Source organism: Ambystoma mexicanum, chromosome 2p, assembly GCF_040938575.1.
Source record: "Ambystoma mexicanum isolate Mex_15411 chromosome 2p, UKY_AmexF1_1, whole genome shotgun sequence".
Lineage (NCBI taxonomy): Eukaryota > Metazoa > Chordata > Amphibia > Caudata > Ambystomatidae > Ambystoma > Ambystoma mexicanum.
In genome coordinates, this window is record NC_090923.1 from 816,562,357 (window position 1) to 816,581,772 (window position 19,416).

Below are 19,416 nucleotides of genomic sequence, written 5' to 3' on the forward strand. Positions count from 1 at the left end.
TCGCAGATCACCGCATGCTTCTATGCAACACAGATGATCACAAACACTCTCCTGAGTTGCGCTGCAGCGGAGGCCCTCAGCATCATCAGCTTTGCGTATTCTGTGTATAAGGAGGACATCAAAGACCTCCTGGACAAGTACGCTGCGTTGTTCAATGGAATTGGACAGATGGCTGGTGACCCTGTGAGGCTTCACATAGATGAGTCTGTTCAGCCCATTGCCCTCAAACATCGGAGGGTGCCTTTTCATCTTCGGGAGCAGGTGGATAAAGGGTTGGACAATCTCGAAAACTTGGACCTTATCGAGAAGGTGGAGGGTCCAACTCTATTTGCATATGGTCTTTCCCCTTCTGTAATGGCTTGGCAGGCGAAGAACGATGGTCTGGAGGGTTGCCCCGAGCAATGCCAGTGGTTAAGATTCAGTCTAAACCTTTCAGCCATCACCTCTTTGTTTTTGCTCCCCAATTGTGGTGGCAAGGAAGCCGAAGCAACCTGATTTTGTCCGCATTTGTGTTGATATGAGGCTGCCCAACAAGGCCATCAAGCGGGAGAGGCACCTCACTCCAACAATTGACGACATCATTGCGGAGGTACAGGGTGCTCGGTTTTTCTCCAAACTCGATCTCCGGGCCGGCTACCATCAGGTAGTCCTACACCCGGAGTCAAGGTACATTACTACATTCACCACTCACTGGGTGCTCTATCGCTATAAGAGGCTCAGTTTAGGCATATCATCAGTGGCTGACGTATTTCAGAATATCATCCGGGGCGCCCTCGCTGATCTGGAGGGCGTCTTAAACATTAGTGATGATATCCTAGTGTTTGCAAGGACTGAGGCCGACCACCTGCGCAGGCTGGCAAGGACATTTGAAAGACTGCAGTCGCTTGGCCTCACTCTCCACAGGGAGAAATGTGAATTTCTGTGCCCGTCCATTGAGTTCTTTGGATTTGTTTTCAAGGAAGGGGCATGTAGCTGGATCCAAGGAAAGTCCAGGACATTACCTACGAATTGGTGTCCGATGTGAGGAGTTTTCTCGGCATGGTGACGTATTGTGGCCGTTTCATCCAAAACCTTGCCTCGAGATCGGAGCCACTGAGGGCCCTTACAAAGAAGGACACAAGCTGGCACTGGGGCCCACTTGAACAAGCAGCTGTTGATGATATCAGGAGTGCGCTGACGGCTGATGACATTATGGCTTTTTCGATCCAGCCCTGCCGTCGGAGATCGTTGTGGACGCTAGTCCTTTTGGCCTGGGGGCTGTTCTAACACAAGTGGATCAAGACGGTGGCGTCTGTCTGGTGGCCTATGCCAGTAAGGCACTGTCCGATACGCAGTACTCTCAAATTGAATGGGAGGCACTGGCGGTGTTGTGGGGCTGCAGGCATTTCAGGCTTTATGTCCTGGGCCACCCGGTGACGAACCACAAGCCTCTGCTTCCAATCTTGGCTGGGTCATCATCCAAGCCACCGGCAAGGATAGAGAGGTGGATGTTGGCGCTCCTGGAATATGGTGTCACTCTGGTGTATCGGCCCGGGGTGAACAACGCGGCGGACTACATGTCCCGGCACCCAAGCGTGCGTGGAGAGGAGAATCAGGACACATGTGCCGAAGAGGCGGACGACCATGTCCATTTGGTGGTGGAAGCGGCCACCCCGAATGCCATGCCCCTTGAAGACCTGGAAGCGGCAGCGGCGCAGGACGAATGTTTCCGGATCCTGAAGGAGGCTATGCAGCAGGGCTCATGGAAAACCATGCTGGAATCCCTGGCCGGGCGCACCCAGGAGGCTAAGATCGGACTCTAACAACTCTGGAGGGTGAGGGAGGAACTGTCGTTTTCGGCTTCCGGCCTGCTGCTGAGAGGTGACCGGATTGTCGTGCCCCAGTCGAAGGTCCGAGAGGTGATCTCCCTGGCCTACCATGGACACCAGGGCGATGTGAAGACCAAGGCCAGACTGCGGCTCAAAGTGTGGTTCCCCGAACTGGAACGCAGGGTTGATGACTTTGTGGCGGCCTGTGTGTGGTGTCAGGCGGCCTCCCCTCTGCAAAGAGAACCGGCCATAGAGGCGATGCCTAGGGGTTCACGGCCCTGGGAAGTGGTGCACGTGATTTTGGATCGACAACCTTTGGCACCCACTTCCTGGTGGTCGTGGATGAATACTCTCGGTACCCGGAGGTGGAGTTTGTGGAGTCAGTGGCGTTCGAACATGTGGTGGTCGCTATCAAGAAGGTTTTTGCAGCCCACGGATTACCCCACACATTGTGCTCCAACAACGGGGTGCCGTTCCAAAGCGAGCGGTTCTCTGAACTGATGGAAGGGTACGGGGTACAGCACAGGAAGGTTACCCAGCTGTAGCTGAGGGCTAACGGAGAGGCTGAGAGGCTGATGAGGACACTGATCAAGACCTTCAGAATAGCCCAGGGCCAGGGCTTGCAGAGAGCCCTGCACCAATTCCTGCGGGTGTATCGCACCACCCCCCCATGCATCTACTGGCGCGGTGCCCGCGGAAGCCCTGTTTAAGCGATGCCCCTGTATATTGCTGCCTGAGGTGGGGGAGAAGGAGACTGGGGTGATCGATGACCAGCAGCCGGGGGATGAGGTACTCATCAGGAACAGACACCCCCACGGGAAACTCTCTCTCCCCTACGAACCTGAGCCGCTCGATGTGGTGGCCGTCAAGAGGTCTATGGTAACTGCCTCAGATTGGAGGTCGGCGGTTACCCGGAATGTGAGCTTCTTCAAGAATCTAGGGGACCTCAGGACTAAGCCTCCCCTGGACCCGGACTTGACGGAGGTACCGGAGGATGGAGGAGGCCCATCATCAACACTTGTGTCCCCCGGCCGGGGACTGTCTTCGGATGGACTCCCCGTGCCGGAGGTAAGCGGGAGGTACCCCCAGAGGGCTGGGCGAGGGAAACCCGCTTACCTCAGCAATTATGCTCTGGGACATGTCTCATGAGTGGCCATTGGGTCGAAGTGTTATTTAAGGTGATCCAGGGCGGTTGTCAATAAAGGGGTGTGTTGGGGATATTTTGAAAGTTTATGATTCATATGTTGTGTGACTAGTTTGTTAGAGTAACCAAGTTGTGTTGTTTGTCCTCATGAAAAAGGAGGAGTGTTGCGCTGCCCCTTTAAGGGAAGTGCACACGGCGGCGTGACGTTGCACGCCGTCGCGTTGAGTATAAATAAAGGGGGCGTTCCCGGCCGCGGCAGTGCGACCGGGAATCCCGAGCAGTACGGATGTCTCTGTGTCTCTGTCCCACGCTTGGGGGCTTACGGGGACCGCAAGAGGGGGTTCTGGAAACCTCCCAACAACGGGCATGAAATGAGACTCGCTCGTCCCCAGGGCTACAGACCATCGAGAGACTCGTGTGACAAAGGAGTGACTCTTTTCAGGGGTGAGCCAGCCATGTGGAGGTTTCAGCCACAGCTCTAAAGGCAGTGCTTTGAGTGGAATAAGAAATTTAGGGGGTGTGGCTTGAATGATGGGTGTGGGCTAAAACTTCATGGGCGTGGCCTAAAGAAGAACATGTAAAAATGCACACGAGTGGTCAGACTTAATGGAACGGGAAACATTTATTGGGGCAACCCTCTCATGCTTGGAGGGTTGGAGTGGGTGGTGCCAAGGGGCGTGGTCCCAGGCTAGGTCCCAATACAGTATCTCTTCATAGAACCCTATCCTGGCTATTGGCATGCAATTAAGCTTGTTAAAGCAGGAGTGTTGTGGGCAAGGCCCCGAGTCTGGGGACAGGGACACCCGATCATGTTCCGGCCCATTCCCTGCACTGAGGATGACCATTGACTGCACAGGCTTTGCACCCACACGGAGATAACATTCTGGGGGAATCTCTGACTGCACCAATACAAATGTATATCCCCCTTTGTTTTCACTTCCTAGCGGTTTTGGCCATCTATCGCCATTTTTAGCTCACCTATCTGTCTCGCAGAAATGGGTTAACACGGAACTCTTATGGTAGAGGACATCAAGTTTTTTAGGATTATTAGTGCTTGGTCCCTTCGATCAGGGCCGGCACTCCTAAATCCAGCACTTGCAGGCAGAGCCGGCCTTGGGGGTTGGGGGGGGAGGGGCCTGCCGGGCAACCGCCCGGGCACCACACCCCCCACGGCACCATTAGCCGCCGCCACGCCAGAGTCTTTCAAGGGCTCCCCTGAGCTGGCGTTGTGGGAGAAGGCGCTGAAGGCGGCCTTTTGCTGTTAAATGCGCCCTCCGCCGCGGGTGCCTTTAATGACAAAAGGTGCCATTAGGCCCCCACCACGCCAGCTGGAGGGGGGGGGGAATTTCATGGGCTCTCCCGAGCTGGCGTAATGTAGAGGAGGTCCCAGACATGGCCTGCACCCCTGCCCCTCATTTTGGGGTACCAGGAGCGTACTCGCCAAGGTATGTGACGTATGAGGAGCAGATGAACCAACAAAGAGCTGCACTGGGACTCTGCCCCTTGTACATCAGAAGATCAATACATGTTGAAGCGCCCATAACCAGACAACCCTGGGCAGCACGGTACCCGATCAGACAGCCATGCCAGCTGCTGAGACGAAACGAAGAGTACCTATAGACGGTCCATGAAGAGACCCAAAGAGCCTTAATGGAAGGCCAGTGGAAATGACATAAGAGCCGGGACAGACTTGCGAATGAACAAAAATGGCTACCGAAGATAGCACTCCAGTGCGAGCAGTTATGAAAATAGATGTAATGAACGCAGGAAAGAGACCATGTTAAAATGTAAGGAAATGTGTTACAAGACAAGTTGGAAGTAATCAACCAGTTAACGCATGTAAATAGGCTTGGAACGCAAGAAGCTAAGAAAATGGTACTGCTTGCTATGCTTAGTAGAATAATAAAAGCGGCATGCGCCAACTATATATCTACCTCAAGAAGCACATTATACAAGTACGACTCCATTTTGTAAAGCAGAAATGTGCCCAGGCTGCCTGAGGCCTAACAGGCCAGGTTTCATAACCCAGCCAGAGTCGAGAGGAAGAGCTGAATCGAAACTCAACAAAGAGCGGTTCATGCCGGGGAAATAGAGGTCAACCAGAGAAAGGGACGAGAGCGTCAGCTAACAAGAATCAAACTTCAGAGCATACCAGCCTGCCCCGTGAAGGTCAAGATAAGGGAGGCCCAGGCAGGTGGCGAGGCTAAAGAAGAACAAATACATGAAAAGCTGGAAGCTGAAGCAGATTCATGATGAACAGACACGTAACCAGGCAGGCGCGAAGAGGTACCATCGCCTGATGTCATCCAGAACCCGAGGATGCCATAACTTTTCCTGATAAGAGGCTACAGTTTGGAGGTCATACCCAGCCAACTAATGGACACATAGCCCTAAAATACTGATTGATGGAAGGGAGGCAGGGTGAAACTTGGGACACCAGGCACATGGGTGTCCATTCTGCATGCTGCTAATTAAAATGGGGATTTATGTCTAGGGGTGTAACCTGCCCAATCACAATGGACCAAGTTATCTGGAGTCCTATAGATAGTAAAACCAATAGGACGTTGTACTTGTAGTGACATCCATCACGTGTGATGTAGAGGGAGGGGCATGGACGCCCACCCGACAAGAGTTATCCAATCCGCCTGCTCTATTACCATATACAGATATAGCACCTATACTTAAGTTACCTTTCCTAACCAATTGTATTGCATGATGAGTTTTGTAGAGTTAGACGTCAATGTGTTTTATGCATAAAAGATGCTGTTGACCTGAAGTTCGAGGAAGTTGGAGCGAGACAGGTGATTGCAACGATGCCGATTCCCATTTGTTTCCCGGTTTGATGTACTTGTCATTAAACGGACTTCTCTTTGCCAAACTAGTGAGTCCTCCTTATTGAGTCGTGTTGGAGTAAGTGAATCCTGCACCCCCATAGCTCACATGGTGCAGCTATCTTGTCTTACAGGTACTAGAGGGTGAGCACTGACCTATGGGCCCATCAGTGAATTTCCCGCCCTTCAGTACAGTAGTGTCGTAGCAGGCGCCTCATTGTCATTAAATGCACCCGCAGCGGAGGGCTCATTTAATGACAATAGGGTGCTGACCCGCCCTATTCATATCATTATCTCCTCGCGTTAAAAAAATAAAAAAGTGGCCCATCCTGGCCCCGCCCCCCTTCCGCCCCACCCCCTGTTAACCAGGGGCGCCGCCAATTCGTCCAGGGCGCTGTTGCTTGCAGAAGCATGGGGGTAGGCCTGGAGACGAGGCACGGTTCATTGAAATCAGCACAGCGCAGGGAATGCGGGCAGGCCGTGTATCTGAAGTCCCATTAATGTCAGTTTCTCGCCAAGAATGTGGCATCTGTCTTTCGTAACACTGGCACAGCTTACGCGCCTTTCCCCCTTCCTCAGCCAATAGAGTGTGTGAGCCCAGAAGAATACTCAGAGGGGAACACCAACAGCACCAGCTAAATGCTGTTTCCCCCCTTTGCATACACTTTTCATTTTTTGCTATGCAGTATTTTTTTAATGCACGTGAAAAACTGAATAAATGTTTCGCTTGCACCTAAAATATATATCATTTTGATTGCCTCTTGGCACTACATTAAAATAAAAGAGCTAGATGTCTAAAAGCTCAATATCAATGAATGGACAAGCGCTGTCAAAGCAACACAGAGCAAGTTTGACTACCATAGGAAAGTCAGTAGAAGCTCAAACCATCAACAATGCATAGAAATGACAATGTGGTCCCATCGGTGTTGCCCCTGAGTTTCGGGTTTCACACACTTTGGAAAGAAAGGAAACTAAGGAAAGTCCGTCACTTACCTTGCCGTGGTTGAGGCTTCTCGTCAGGCATATCCTTTTGGTGCTCGGACACCAGTGCAACAGGTCAATGTGGCAGACCAAAATGGCACACCCGCTCATCAGGGATGGCCTGGCTGCCTGGGACTGCAACTTCCTCTTGTGACACCTTGCGAGGTTTGTAAGGTTCACGAGAAAAAGTTCCAGTTGGGGGACGCTGTGTTTCCTGAAGCTGTGACTGACAGAAGTGCCAGCCACAGTGTTGCACAAACTTCAACTTCTTGTGGCTGGCACTTCTGTCAGTCACAGCTATCTTTCATCTCGGCAGGGGGATACTGCCCCACCCTGGCGTGGTGGGACTGAGGGACCCCGGCAGAGCCCCACTTTTTGGAGACTGCCGGGGCTCTGCCCCAGCTGGCCCTGGCCCACTTAAAGCCCTGTCTGAAGGCCTTTTAGAAGCACCAGCCTAACATGCCAATTGTCACATATGCTCTTTCAGAAGGTTACCAGCAGAGGTGGATTTAACACTCGGATGAAGGAAAAATAAATGCCCATCAAACACGCATAGAAACACTTGTGTACAGGCAGGTTATAAATGACATATCATGCCCCATCATGCCAAAGTTGGCCATCTCCCAGCTTAACCTTCACACTGAATCTGGTGGCTGTCTACACGACCACCAGTCTGGTTTCAGAGCTTGCAGAAGCACGGAAACTGCTCTCCTGAACATCTGTGAAGACCTGCTCTCCAACCTTGATTCCAGTACCCCCCCCCAGTTTCCTCATCTTACTTGATCTCGCTCTTCTGCCTTTGACACGGTCAACCATGCCATCCTGCTCAATCGTCTCCATAATAACCTGGGTATCACCGATCAGGCCCTGGCCTGGCTGACTTCCTCTCCGATCGACCCTCCGAGGTCCAACTTGGGTCCTTTTTCTCCTCTATCTCCATCTCTTCCTGTGGTGTTCCCCAGAGGTCTAACCTCTCTCCCTGGCTGTTCAACCAATACCTGGCCCTTCTTGCCCACTGCATTGCCGTTCTCTGTCCCAACTTTCAGTGCTATGCGGATGACACTGAACTCATTTTCAGGCTCCCTTCTGCCACCTCTTTTCCTTCTCTCATCTCTGCCTGCTATCCAGGAGTGGTGTGCCACCAATGATCTCTGCCTTAATGCCAGTAAGACCGAGATTCTCCTCATCGGCACACCTGCTCCCTCCTTTCCTGTCGCTCTCTGGCCGGCCTCTGTTGGGCTGCTTCCTGTTCCCACCTGCAAGTCTAAAAACCTCAGGGTCATCTTCGACTCCACACTTTCCTTCTCTCCTCACATTCCTGACGTCTCTGAAGTCACACTACCAGCTGCACCTCCTCAGAGGTATTATTTCGTTCCTCTCCTTCTCCAAGAAGCTCACTGTCTCCAGAGCACTCTTTCTCTCTAGGCTGGACTACTGCAACAGCCTCTTTCGAAATCTGCCTGCCTCTACTCTCTGCCCTCTGCAACTCATCCAAAACAGGACTGCAAGCCCAGTGATCGTATCTCAGAACTGAAATCTCTGCACTGGCTCCCTGTGGCAGCGATGATTACGTTCAAAACCCTCTACATTGTCCACAAGGCGTTCTGGGGCCTCAATACCTTCAACTCTCTCTTCGCAAATATCTCCCTTCTCAAGCACTTGATTCATCTGCCTCCCACTCCCTCAGGTTCAGCCGCTTCTCCAAGCAACGAGATGGTGGTAGATCTCTTTATTCTGCTGGGGCCTCTCTCTGGAACAGCCTCCCTGCCTCTCTGAAACTTGAAGAGTACCATCTGCGGTTCTGGAAGCACCTTAAGACATTTCTCTTTGCGTCCGCTTTCCCTCCTCTGCTCCCCTGCTGATCACCTGGCTGAAACTGAAACTGCACTGGTTACCTGGCCACCCTCTGATCTCGGGCACATGTCCCGTCCCCGCCAGTTGCACACCTGCACTGCCCTCCTGGCAACCCTTGCACTCGGGGACTGTTTCTGTATCCCTACAGCCCCCGTACCAGCACTTGCCACCAGCTGGCTGCGCTTTTATTTATTGTCTTCATTTATTTTACAGTTATCCTATGTACTGCATTGCCCTCTGCCCCCGCACTTTTCCCTTCCTCCTCCCCTGCACTTGTGCGATCTCAATGTCACCCGGCCTAGCAAGACCATAGTCTCGGTCTTCCCTCCATTGCCCCTCCCTGCCTCGTAGCACCTTGAAACACGTGTGTATAGGCGCGTTATAAATGCCATATATCATATCATATAAAATGCCACATCATATCACTACCCCTCTCCTCTCATTCTCCTCTCCCCCATCAGCTTTTCTCGTCTCAAAATTAACAGAGTTAAACAGTCAGGGCTGCACAGTGCCTCCCGCTGGATCCATGATCCTTTTAACAGGCCTGGCAAGCAGACAATTCACAATAGGAAGTGATTAGTGATATTAACAGGTTACAATACATGGAACGCTTGCCCCTAAAGTTTGTGTCGCATTAGCTCCTCCCATTCTAATCGCCGCCTACCAAGGTCCCTGTTAGAGTCTTGGGGGGGCCCCAAATCCTCATTCATCAAATAAGGCCACACGGAGCCACACAAGTATTCAACCAGCTTTATTTCTACTCAAGCGGCAACTGCCGTACCCTGAACCCGCCCCTCCCACACCCCGGCGTAGCGTCCTCTACATGCGGACCGCAGCGGCGGTCCGCCCACATAACGATGTGGAACTAGCGGACATCTCCCCCCTTTTTAACGTGCGAGTCCACTCTCACTTCTTACCCCATTTCTTCTATGAGGCGTAACGGTTTCATGCAGCACCGTTGTGGTCGTCTTGCCCGACTGGGGGTTGCCTCCTCGATGGCCTGCAACATGGTGTTCCGCTCATCCTCTGACTCTTCCCCATCACCCAGATGGGGTTCGTCCCGGGTCCTGTCTTCTTCACTGTCCTGGTTCCTTGCTGGTTAGACGTCACTCGTTTAAAGTGCGATGTTTCGGGTCACGGTCGAGCTGTCCGGTCTCTGAGCCGTCACCATTGTGCCTTTCTTGTGCACCACCACCAGTGGTCTGGGTGCATATGTAGCCTCTTACTTGCGGGTCTTTGGCTGATGGAACCATACCTCGTCTCCAGGTTGCATGGGGTTTTCACGTGCTCGCCTCTTGCGGTCGGAGACTTCTTTCATTTTTGCTTTCCTTACGTCGTCGTTAGCCCTTGACTCCTGCTCAAGTGCCGTCGTTTCACGTGGCCGGGGGTCTTCCGGTAGTCTCGTTGTAATGGGTCTCCTGAACATGAGATCCGCAGGGCATATTCCCGTCGTGCTGTGTGGTGTGTGCCTGTATTCTCTGAGCAGTTGATTGAGGGCCTGCTCGAATGGCTTGTGTTGTACGTGAGCGATTTGGAGGGTCCTCTTGATGCTGGCCATGAATCTTTCAATCATGCCATTTGCCTGTGGCCATCGTGGGGTTATCTTGTGATGTTGGAAACCCATATATTTGGCAAAGTTCTGGAAGCCGTGACTTGCGAATGATGGACCATTGTCTGACTTTATGATCTTGGGGATCCCGTATGCTGACAGCATTCGGTCCAGCGCCGGAATGATGCTCGATGTGGCGCTGCTTTCTACTATCTGTGCATCTGGGAACCGTGAGTGCTCATCCATGAGTACTATTACGTGTGTGCCATCGTTCAGTGTCCCGAAAAGGTCTACAGCCAGTTCTTCCCACACACGTTTTGGTACCGGAGATGTGTGCAATGGGTTTGGGTGTGGCAGCGGTGATACCTGTGCACAAATGTGACAGCCGCCTACTATGCTTTCCACCAGTCTATCAAGATGTGGGAACCATACCTTTTGCCTGAGAAGGCGCTTCGTGGCAACGAACCCCCGGTGATCTTCATGTGCTAGGTGCACTGTTTTGTCCCCGAGTGTCCTCGGAATAACCACCTTGCATCCTTTCAGTAGTATGTGGTCCTCCACTATCGTCAGTTCATCTCGCACCTGATCAAACCATTTGACATCTTCTTGAGTGGTCTCGGCCTCTGCCCTTGCTTGTTGTCTCATGCGTGTCTTCTTGTTGTTCTGCAGGCAGTGTCATACAATTCGGAGTGCTGGGTCACATTCAGATTGAGTGGCAAGCTCTGCCCACCCCACCGGCAGCGGTTGAATGTGGTGAACTACGTAGTAATGTACTCATCTGCGATGGAGGGCCGTGTTTCGGTGGATGCTGTGGGATGACGAGACAAATAGTCCGCCGGATTTTTGTCCTTTCCCGGGCGATGTCTCACTGAATTTATAGTCCTGTAGGCGTAGGCCCCATCTGGTGATTCTTGGCGACATTCTGGCTTTTGGGTCGCCATATATGGTGAGCAATGCCTGATGATCAGTGATTATCGTGAATTTCTTGCCAAACAGGAATAGATGAAAATACTCGCAGGCCCATACTACAGCCAAACTTTCTTTTTCCGCCTGTGTGTACGCTCGTTCTGTGGCTGTGAGACTCCTGCTGGCGTACGCCACTATGTATATGATGTGTGGATCTGCCGGGTCTTTTTGAGTGAGTATGGCGCCCAGTCCTACTGGGCTGGCATCAACAATTACTTCAGTGTCTCGACGGGCGTCAAAATACGCCATGTCACCCGCTTGAGAAATGGCATTTCGAATGGTTTTGAATGCTTTCTGGCACTCCGGCGACCACGTGTGTCTTTGCACGTGAGTAGGCGTAGGGGGGTCGCTCACAGTCGCATAATCCTTCAGATATCTTGCACAGTAACTGGCCAACCCTAGGAACGAGCGCAGGTCTGTGACATTTTCAGGTGGTGTAGCCGAATTAAATGCTTTAACTTTGTCTGGGTCTGGTCTCATCCTGTTTTCCGAGAAGATGTGCCCGAAGAATCTTAGGGAGCCTTTTGAGAATTTGCATTTTGACTTGTTAAGATTGAGTCCTGCGTCTTGTAGGGCTTGGCACACTATGCAGTGCTAGGTCATGCTCCTCTTGCGTTTTTCCATATACCAGCACATCGTCCGAGTAGTTCAGACAATTTGGAACATGGCGTATTACTTTGTGTATTTCCTCCTGGAATATTTCGGCAGCGGATGAAATGCCGAAGCTGAGCCGTTTGTATTAAAAAAGGCCAAGATGGGTAACAAACGTAGTGATGTATCGAGACTCCGGTGAGATTTCTATCTGATGATGATAGCCTTTTGTTAAGTCGAGTTTTGAGAAGATTTTCGCTCCATGAAGGAGGTGAATCATGTCTTTGATTCTGGGTGCCTGGTGCCTTTCTCTTTCAATGGCAACGTTGGCTCTACGCATGTCGACGCACAAGCGTATGGATCCGTCCAGGGATTTCTTTGGGACAGGGACGATGGGCGACACCCAAGGCATGGGACCTGAAACTGGTTCGATGACGTTCATTTTAATCAGTTTGTCCAACTCGTCCTCCACCTGCCTTTGTATATTGATAGGGATGCCGCGATAGTGTTGTGCCACTGGTTTGATGAGTGGGTTGATGTGGAGACAAACCTTTTTCCCTTTTAGTTTTCCTAAGTCCGCGGAATAGATTTGGGAATGATTGTTCGATGGCGTCTGGTTTGGAAAAATATTTGTGGGCCATCAGTTGATATAAGATGTGTACGAGGCCCATGTCCACTGCCGTTCGGAAACTTAGTATGCATCCACTGTTAGCCTCAGTCTTCAAGATGTGTAGAGGGATCTTGGCTGCATGTTCTTTGTGGGTGCACCACGCTGTGATCGTGCCTATGCAGGGTAGGAGTGTTGTGGCGCCGTATGGGTATATGTCTACCATGGCAGGTTTTATCTTGGGCATTGGTGTGAGTGACTTGAGTTCCTGTTCGCTGATAATGTTAACCGTCGCTCCCGTGTCAATCAGAAATTTCATCGGAGCGTTATTGACGTGTAGAATGAGGGTGGAGCTGTGCTGAGTGGCCATGGTGTTGTTGAGGGCCCATACATATCCCTTTTTCCTCTGGTCTTCTTCAGACGAGGGAGATTCGCTGCTGGATGGGGACCGCATTTCGATATATCTGACAAAACGTCGTCTTTGAGGGTGTCTCGTTTCATCTTGGGGTCGTCTATCTTCGCGCGAGTAGGTGTTTCTCTTCCCTTTTTCCTCCCTCTTGTAGGCTGTGCAGTCAGAGTCCCCTCTCGATCTTGTTGGACTTTGCCGGGAGTATTTTCGCCTTTCCCGAGGTCGATGTCTATTTTGGGCTGGCCCCGGCGCATTTTTGCACATGGCCCTGTAATGGTCCATAAACCCGCGAGCGGCGCATCGTTGTCCCAGCGCCGGGCAGTCTCCCGCGTGCGGGTATTCATAGCCGCACTTGTAGCACGTGGCGTCAGTGGGTTTGTTTCCTTGGGCGGGGTTTGCATGCAATTTGTTAACAGTGTCAAGGTTCTCTGAGTGGTGTTGTATGGAGACTTTTCCCAGATTATCTAATTGTGAGTCCACTGCAGCCTCCATGCGGGCCAGTGCCAGTATTTCTTTGAGGGATCTCTGCTTTTGTAGCAGTTGTTTCCGAAAAGGTTGAGAGACACAGCCTGCAATGACTGGAATTCGCAATGTTTGAGTTTTATGCGAAGACGCATGATGAAATTGTCGATGGATTCTCCCTTTTCTTGTCTGTTCGTGTGGAAGATGTGACGTTCATATTCAACGTTTGTGTGTAGGGCGAAGTATTCCAACAGTTTGGCGGGGAGCGCTTGATACGTTACCGTGTCCACGTCCAACAGTTCACCTGCAATGTCCCTTACTGCCGGCCCCACTGCCATGAAGAGTGTGTTTTTAGTCTCTCATCATCGGTTAAGCCGATGGCTCCAGCATAAAATTTTAAATCCCTGAGCCATGTTGTCCAGCGCGGTCCTAAATTGGATGTGTCCCGTATTTCAAACGGGTTTGGCATTTGCATTACTTGGGTTGACCCACCAGACGCCTGTGGTTGTATCTGGTCCATTCCTTGAGGGTTATCTGCCCCTCGTGAGGATGACGCTGTCACTGCAAGCGCTGGGTCCGACATGATTCAGAGGTGTATATTTTCACTGTGTGAGAAAATTAACAGGGCCCCTTTGGAGTGATTTGGCCGTAGGAAGCAGTCACTGCGTAACAGTGTTATCTTACTTGCATGCCCGTGTGATTCACATGCGTGGTGTTCCTTTGTGAGCGGCGTGTTGGACGTATCTTTGACGTGTTCGGAACAGCTGAATTATGAGCCTGGGGGCTTTGATGCTTCCGGGTGCTTCTGTCGGTTTCTGTCTGCCCACTGACTCCACCTGTCCGGGCGGAGATTCTCCCGCAGGCCCGTCCCGTCCTCGTGTGACAGGAATCTTGAATTCTGCAGCCTGCCGTGGAGATGCGCGTGTCTCGCGCCTGCAGCTTCGCACACCAGTCCCGGACGCCTCGTAATGAGCATCGGGAGGATCACGCGGTCCTCTGTGGAGGTAGGCTCGAGTATCAGCTCGGGCTGCAGTTTGTGGCGGAATACGTTCTCTGAGAGGGACGCGCCGACGCGCTTCACTGCCCGGCGGCAGGCCTCACGGACAGATGCGTGTGGGTGTACCCCTCGTCACCAGTGTTAGAGTCTTGGGGGGGGCCCACATCCTCATTCATCAAATAAGGCCACACGGAGCCACACAAGTATTCAACCAGCTTTATTTCTACTCAAGCGGCAACTGCCGTACCCTGAACCCGCCCCTCACACGCCCCGGCGTAGCGACCTGTACGCGCGCACCTCAACGGCGGCCCGCCCACATAACAATGTGGAACTAGCCGACAGTCCCTCTGACAATTTTGCCCACGGTGCCCTTTGCCATAAATCTGCCACGGTTTACCAGGTGTGGGACTGACTCTTCCCCAGCCCTCCTTGATGTAAAAGGCATCAGCCAGCCAGGGTAAATTCCTAACTTGTAAGTAGACCCGTTCAGTTCATGGCAGCTCAGCTGGTTAAGAGAGCTTCTGTTGGGACTGGGTGCTCGGAGATTCAATAAAAAATCATTAGGTTAGTTCTTGCTTACTGCGTTTTGCCGTTACATGCAACACGTTGCTTTATTTTGATAACGTTGCAAACCTATCTTTCAAAGTAAATCCCAGCTTTTTTTTTTTTTAAGCCTACAGAAATATAAAACATTCTGGCTACGTGTGCGGTAGCTTCACAAAGAAAAGAGGGCAATGTGGTTCTGTAGAAAGCAACAGAATCCTACCACAGCAGATCTAAAGAGAAACGTGACAGTTGTTTTAAAACGCACTCGGAACTGTGAGACGGCCTTCCAAGTTATGGCATGACCCTGTGTACTTGTAGCCTGCAGCATCGGGCTGCCCAGGGCCGCAAAGCGAGTGCCAGGGACGTCATTTCACCATAATGCCAGGGGTAGCAGAAGTTACATCACACGACCCTTGACCCCCTGATGACATCACAGGGAGTGATGTCATTTGACCCCACCCCAAAGGTGATATCGCAGGAAGTGATGGAACACGACCTTACAACCGTTGACAAAACAGGAAGTGGCATCACATAGCATTGTACACTACGAAAAATATGGTTATATCACTATAATGTGATGTACATTTCCTACAAGAATGGATCGCCATATATATCGTTGGGATCAGTGTATATAGGCCCATATTACCAAATTACTGTGAATGAAAGCAGACGTCCATGACCAAATGATGATGTGTTATTTTATAGCACTTACGATTAAGCGCCTTATATAGAAAAAATATACACCCAATATCACCCAACCGGTGTTGGTACTCATTTATCGATCTCAGAAGGATGAAAGGCTGAGCTGAGGCGTTTAAGAACAGACTAAATCTGAGGCGTTTAAGAATAGACTAAATCTGTGACTCACCCCCTGAAGTGTGCCTGAAATAAACCTTTAATGAGTCTAGCAATTATTGTATAGAATTCCAGAAAAACACATTATTTGGTATTCCTATTCTTTCTCATTTAGGGTCAGTGCTGAAAGTGTTAGACTTGTGGCCCTCCTGTTCTTATTTTTCTTCTTTTTTAAGGGGCCTGAACAAGAAAGCCAGCCACTCCAGAAGTAAAGAGCCACATGGTGCTGGCCACAGCCGAGGAGCTTGCATTACAAAAATCAAAAAACAGTATTTTTTTTTTTTTAAGAGGTCGCAAGGGAGACCTCAGAGGTCGCAGTTGTGACCTCTGGCGACCCCTAAATGACATCCCTGACGAGTGCAGGGGCTATTTATGCTAGAAGAGATTCCCAACCGGATCGAGCACTGGCCACACGCAGAGGGAGCCAGGTGGCGGTAAAAGACCCAGCTTTAGAGGCTACACCAAAGGACGTGTATTTATTGGGGAAAGCGGGTTAGCAAGCCAACGGAACCGGCTAAATCGGATGGGAATTAGACAGCGGCTGACCAAGGAGCGATACAAATACTAAACTCCACCGTTTTAAGCTGCCCGATACGAGTAGCTGCAAAAAAAGTGAATAGGCCACAGGCCCCGGGCCGCCACGTAGTGAGGCACGATGTAGGGCATGGGGGGTTAGGCACAGGGTGGGACAGAGGAGGGGCCCACACAGGGGCAGGGCAGCCGTGAGGCGCCTCCACGTTGGGTCATCATGGAAACATGGCCAAACAGAAACCAGGAAGGTGAGAAGGGAAACCGTGGGGGGCGAGGGGAGGGCTGGCCCACACTAGAAAAACAAAAAGGAGAGGAGGGGATATAAGCAGTCTCTAGGTGAGGTGAGGCGAGGCACAACCAAAAGAAAGCACACCCACCTTGGGTACAGCTTTCTGGGGGGAAGAAGGACTGCGTTGTATTTTTTTTCCCACCAGACCCACCCTAAGAAAGGAAGAGAGGACACAGAACGCTGGGTAGCTGGCTCAGTACCCAGCAAAAAGTCATAGGCAGCGGCGGCACGTGTCTAAGGAGAGGATGCCAAATAGGACAGAAAGACTTGCCAACGGGAGCGAGGCATCACTCACCTTGGACACGGTGTGCCCAAAAGCACACCTGTTTTTATCTTTTGGTTTGTTTATGATTACGAGTACGAAATAAATGCCTACGGCCAAAAATGATATTCCACACAAAATGGTATGTATGGTTAGTCCAGCGTAAGGGGTATGAATGAAACCCCGGGGGCCCACACTACTCAGCCTCGCAACCCAAGGATTATTTTTGATGCTGGACAACCTCTGGTAAGCTGCCGCTTTTCCACTCAGCTTGGAGGAGACCTGCCCTGCGCCTCTGGCTGTGTATTCCACCGAAGGACAGCAGCCTGCTCCTTTCGAACACGAAGTGTAAAGAAGAAGGACTTGCGCTTCTTCCCCATTCTGTCATAGTGCCACATTTATCGGCTTGAAGCACCACAGGTGGATCTGATTTGGGACAAAATGCGTAATTATTGATATATATATATGTATATATATATATGCAAGTGTAGCTAAGATAACATTTAGGGTCTATATGTATAAATGTCCAGCATTTGTGTCCTTTGACGGGCCGCGAGTAAGAAAAATGTTTATGTTTAAACCAACTGAGCATTGCACTGAAGACTGAGTACAGGAATAGACACATGGAGTCCATGAAAAATGTAGCAAGCATGTTCCTATTTCCCCACTTGCTCGTTTTTTTTAGCCTAGCCGCCCAGGATTAGGTCAGGCAAGTAAGCGGCAAACAGAGTCAGTCAACAGGCAGCAGCTGTGACTGACATAATTGCCAGCCAGTCACAGCGTCGCGCAAACTGTTTGAGAGACGCTGTGACTGGCTTACACCTTTCAGGTGAGAGTGAGGGGGTGCTGTCTGAAGTTTGGAAGATGGAGAATGGGACACCGCAGGGAAGTGTGATTAGTGCAATGCTGTTTAATGTGATGGTGGATGGACTGATTCGGGCTATGATGGGATTCGGGTGTCAGGTAGATTTCTTTGCGGATGATGGTGTGGTATGGGTAAAAGGGCGGAGTTTGTTGATGGTGCAGAGTAGGTTGCAAGCTGTGATAGTATGCATGGAGGAGTGGTGTGGGAAATGGGGCTTTTCGGTGTCTGTGGAAAAAAGTGTGAGTATGGTGTTTTCGAGGAGAAGGGTGCAGCAGGAGTTGAGCTTGGTTTTGAAAGGTGTGAGGGTGAAGAGTGTGAAGGAGTTCCGATATTTGGGGGTGATTCTGGATAGAAAGTTGAATTGGAACGTGCAAGTGGATGGAGTGATGGACAAGTGTAAACGCAGGTTGAATTTGTTGCGGGCAGTGACTGGGAAGGAGTGGGGTGCGCAGCAGAAGTGTTTACGAATGTTATATAAGGGATTGATTTTGAGTGTGCTAGATTTTGGATGTCAGGTGGCAGTGGGTTTCACAAAGAGTCAGAAGTTGCGGTTGGATAGGGTGCAGGCGAGAGCGTTGAGAGTGTGTTCGGGTGTGATGAGGTCCTCTCCAATGAATGCGGTTCAGGTACTTGTGGGGGAGATGCCATTGGGATTGAGAAGGGATGTGTTGAATATGAGGCGGTGGGTGAAGTGTAGTGCGAAGAGTGTGGCTCATCCGGTACGTGAATGTTTGCGGTATAATTGGAGGTTTGACAATTATGGGGATCGGTGGAGGAGGAAAGGGGGCACTTTGGGGTTTCACATGTGGGAGAAGGGGGTGCAGTGGGGTGTGGGCGAGTTGATGGTTGTGACAGATATGGATCTGGTGAGGTGTCCGATGTGGATGATGGGGTCTCCAAAGGTGTGCTTGGAGTTGACGAGTGTGGTGTCAAAGAAGCGGGGATTGCGGGGTGAGGTCAAAGCTTTGGGTCAGGCATATGTGGCAGAGAAAGAAGGGTGCAGGGTGTTCACGGATGGTTCAAAGGATCCGGTATCTGGAAGAGTGGGAATGGCGTATTATTTGGAAAGCACTGGGGAGTATAAAGTGGAGCGTCTGACGGATGATGTGTCAATTTGTACGGCTGAGTTGGTGGCGATTGCAATGGCGATTGAAAGGGTATGCGAGTTGAGGTTTGAGAAAGTAGTGGTATTTTCAGATTCATTGAGTGGGTTGCAGGCGATTGTGGCAGGGGATGGTGATAGGAAGGATGTGATTTTGGATATCAGGAGAAAGATCGATCGGTGTGTGCGTGGGGGGATGGATCTGGAGTTGGCGTGGGTCCCCAGTCATAGCGGCATTCTGGGAAATGAGTTAGTGGATCTGGCGGCGGGTGAGGGTATGAGAAGGGAAGCGGTTGATGTAAGGTTGCCTTTGAGTGTGGATGAGACAAAGGTAGTGATGGTGAGGCGGGTCATGGATGAGTGGCAGGAGAAGTGGGTGAGAGGGGTAAAAGGTAGGTGGATGTTTGGTATTCGTGAGAAAGTGTCAGTAAAGGTGGATCCGGGAAGTCTAGAATGGAGGAGGGGGGAGGAAGTGATGCTGAATCGATTGAGAATAGGACATGCGGGGCTGAATGAATGTCTGTTTAGAGTTGGGAAGCGAGAGTCGAGGGAATGTGCGGTGTGTGGAGAGCCTGAGACTGTGGAACATTTTCTGTTTAGGTGTGAGAGACACGCTGTAGAGAGAGAATTGATGAGGGTTCGATTGTCTGCGCAGGGTGTGGCTGAGTTGAGTGGGAAGGCTTTGTTGGGAGGTGACGGGGTGACGGGGTGAGTGGCAGGAGGAGGAGTAGTGTGTTGTTGGATTTTGTGAGGCAGACAGGGCGGTG

The 19,416-nt window shown here is 51.1% G+C and overlaps 1 protein-coding gene across 4 annotated transcripts in view; it reads right to left on the minus strand.

Annotated features, from left to right (window-relative positions):
* LOC138566823 (G-protein coupled receptor 4-like) overlaps nt 1-19,416 on the minus strand; it is a 404,006-nt gene that overhangs the window by 16,381 nt on the left and 368,209 nt on the right. The gene's annotated exons all lie outside the window — the stretch shown is intronic.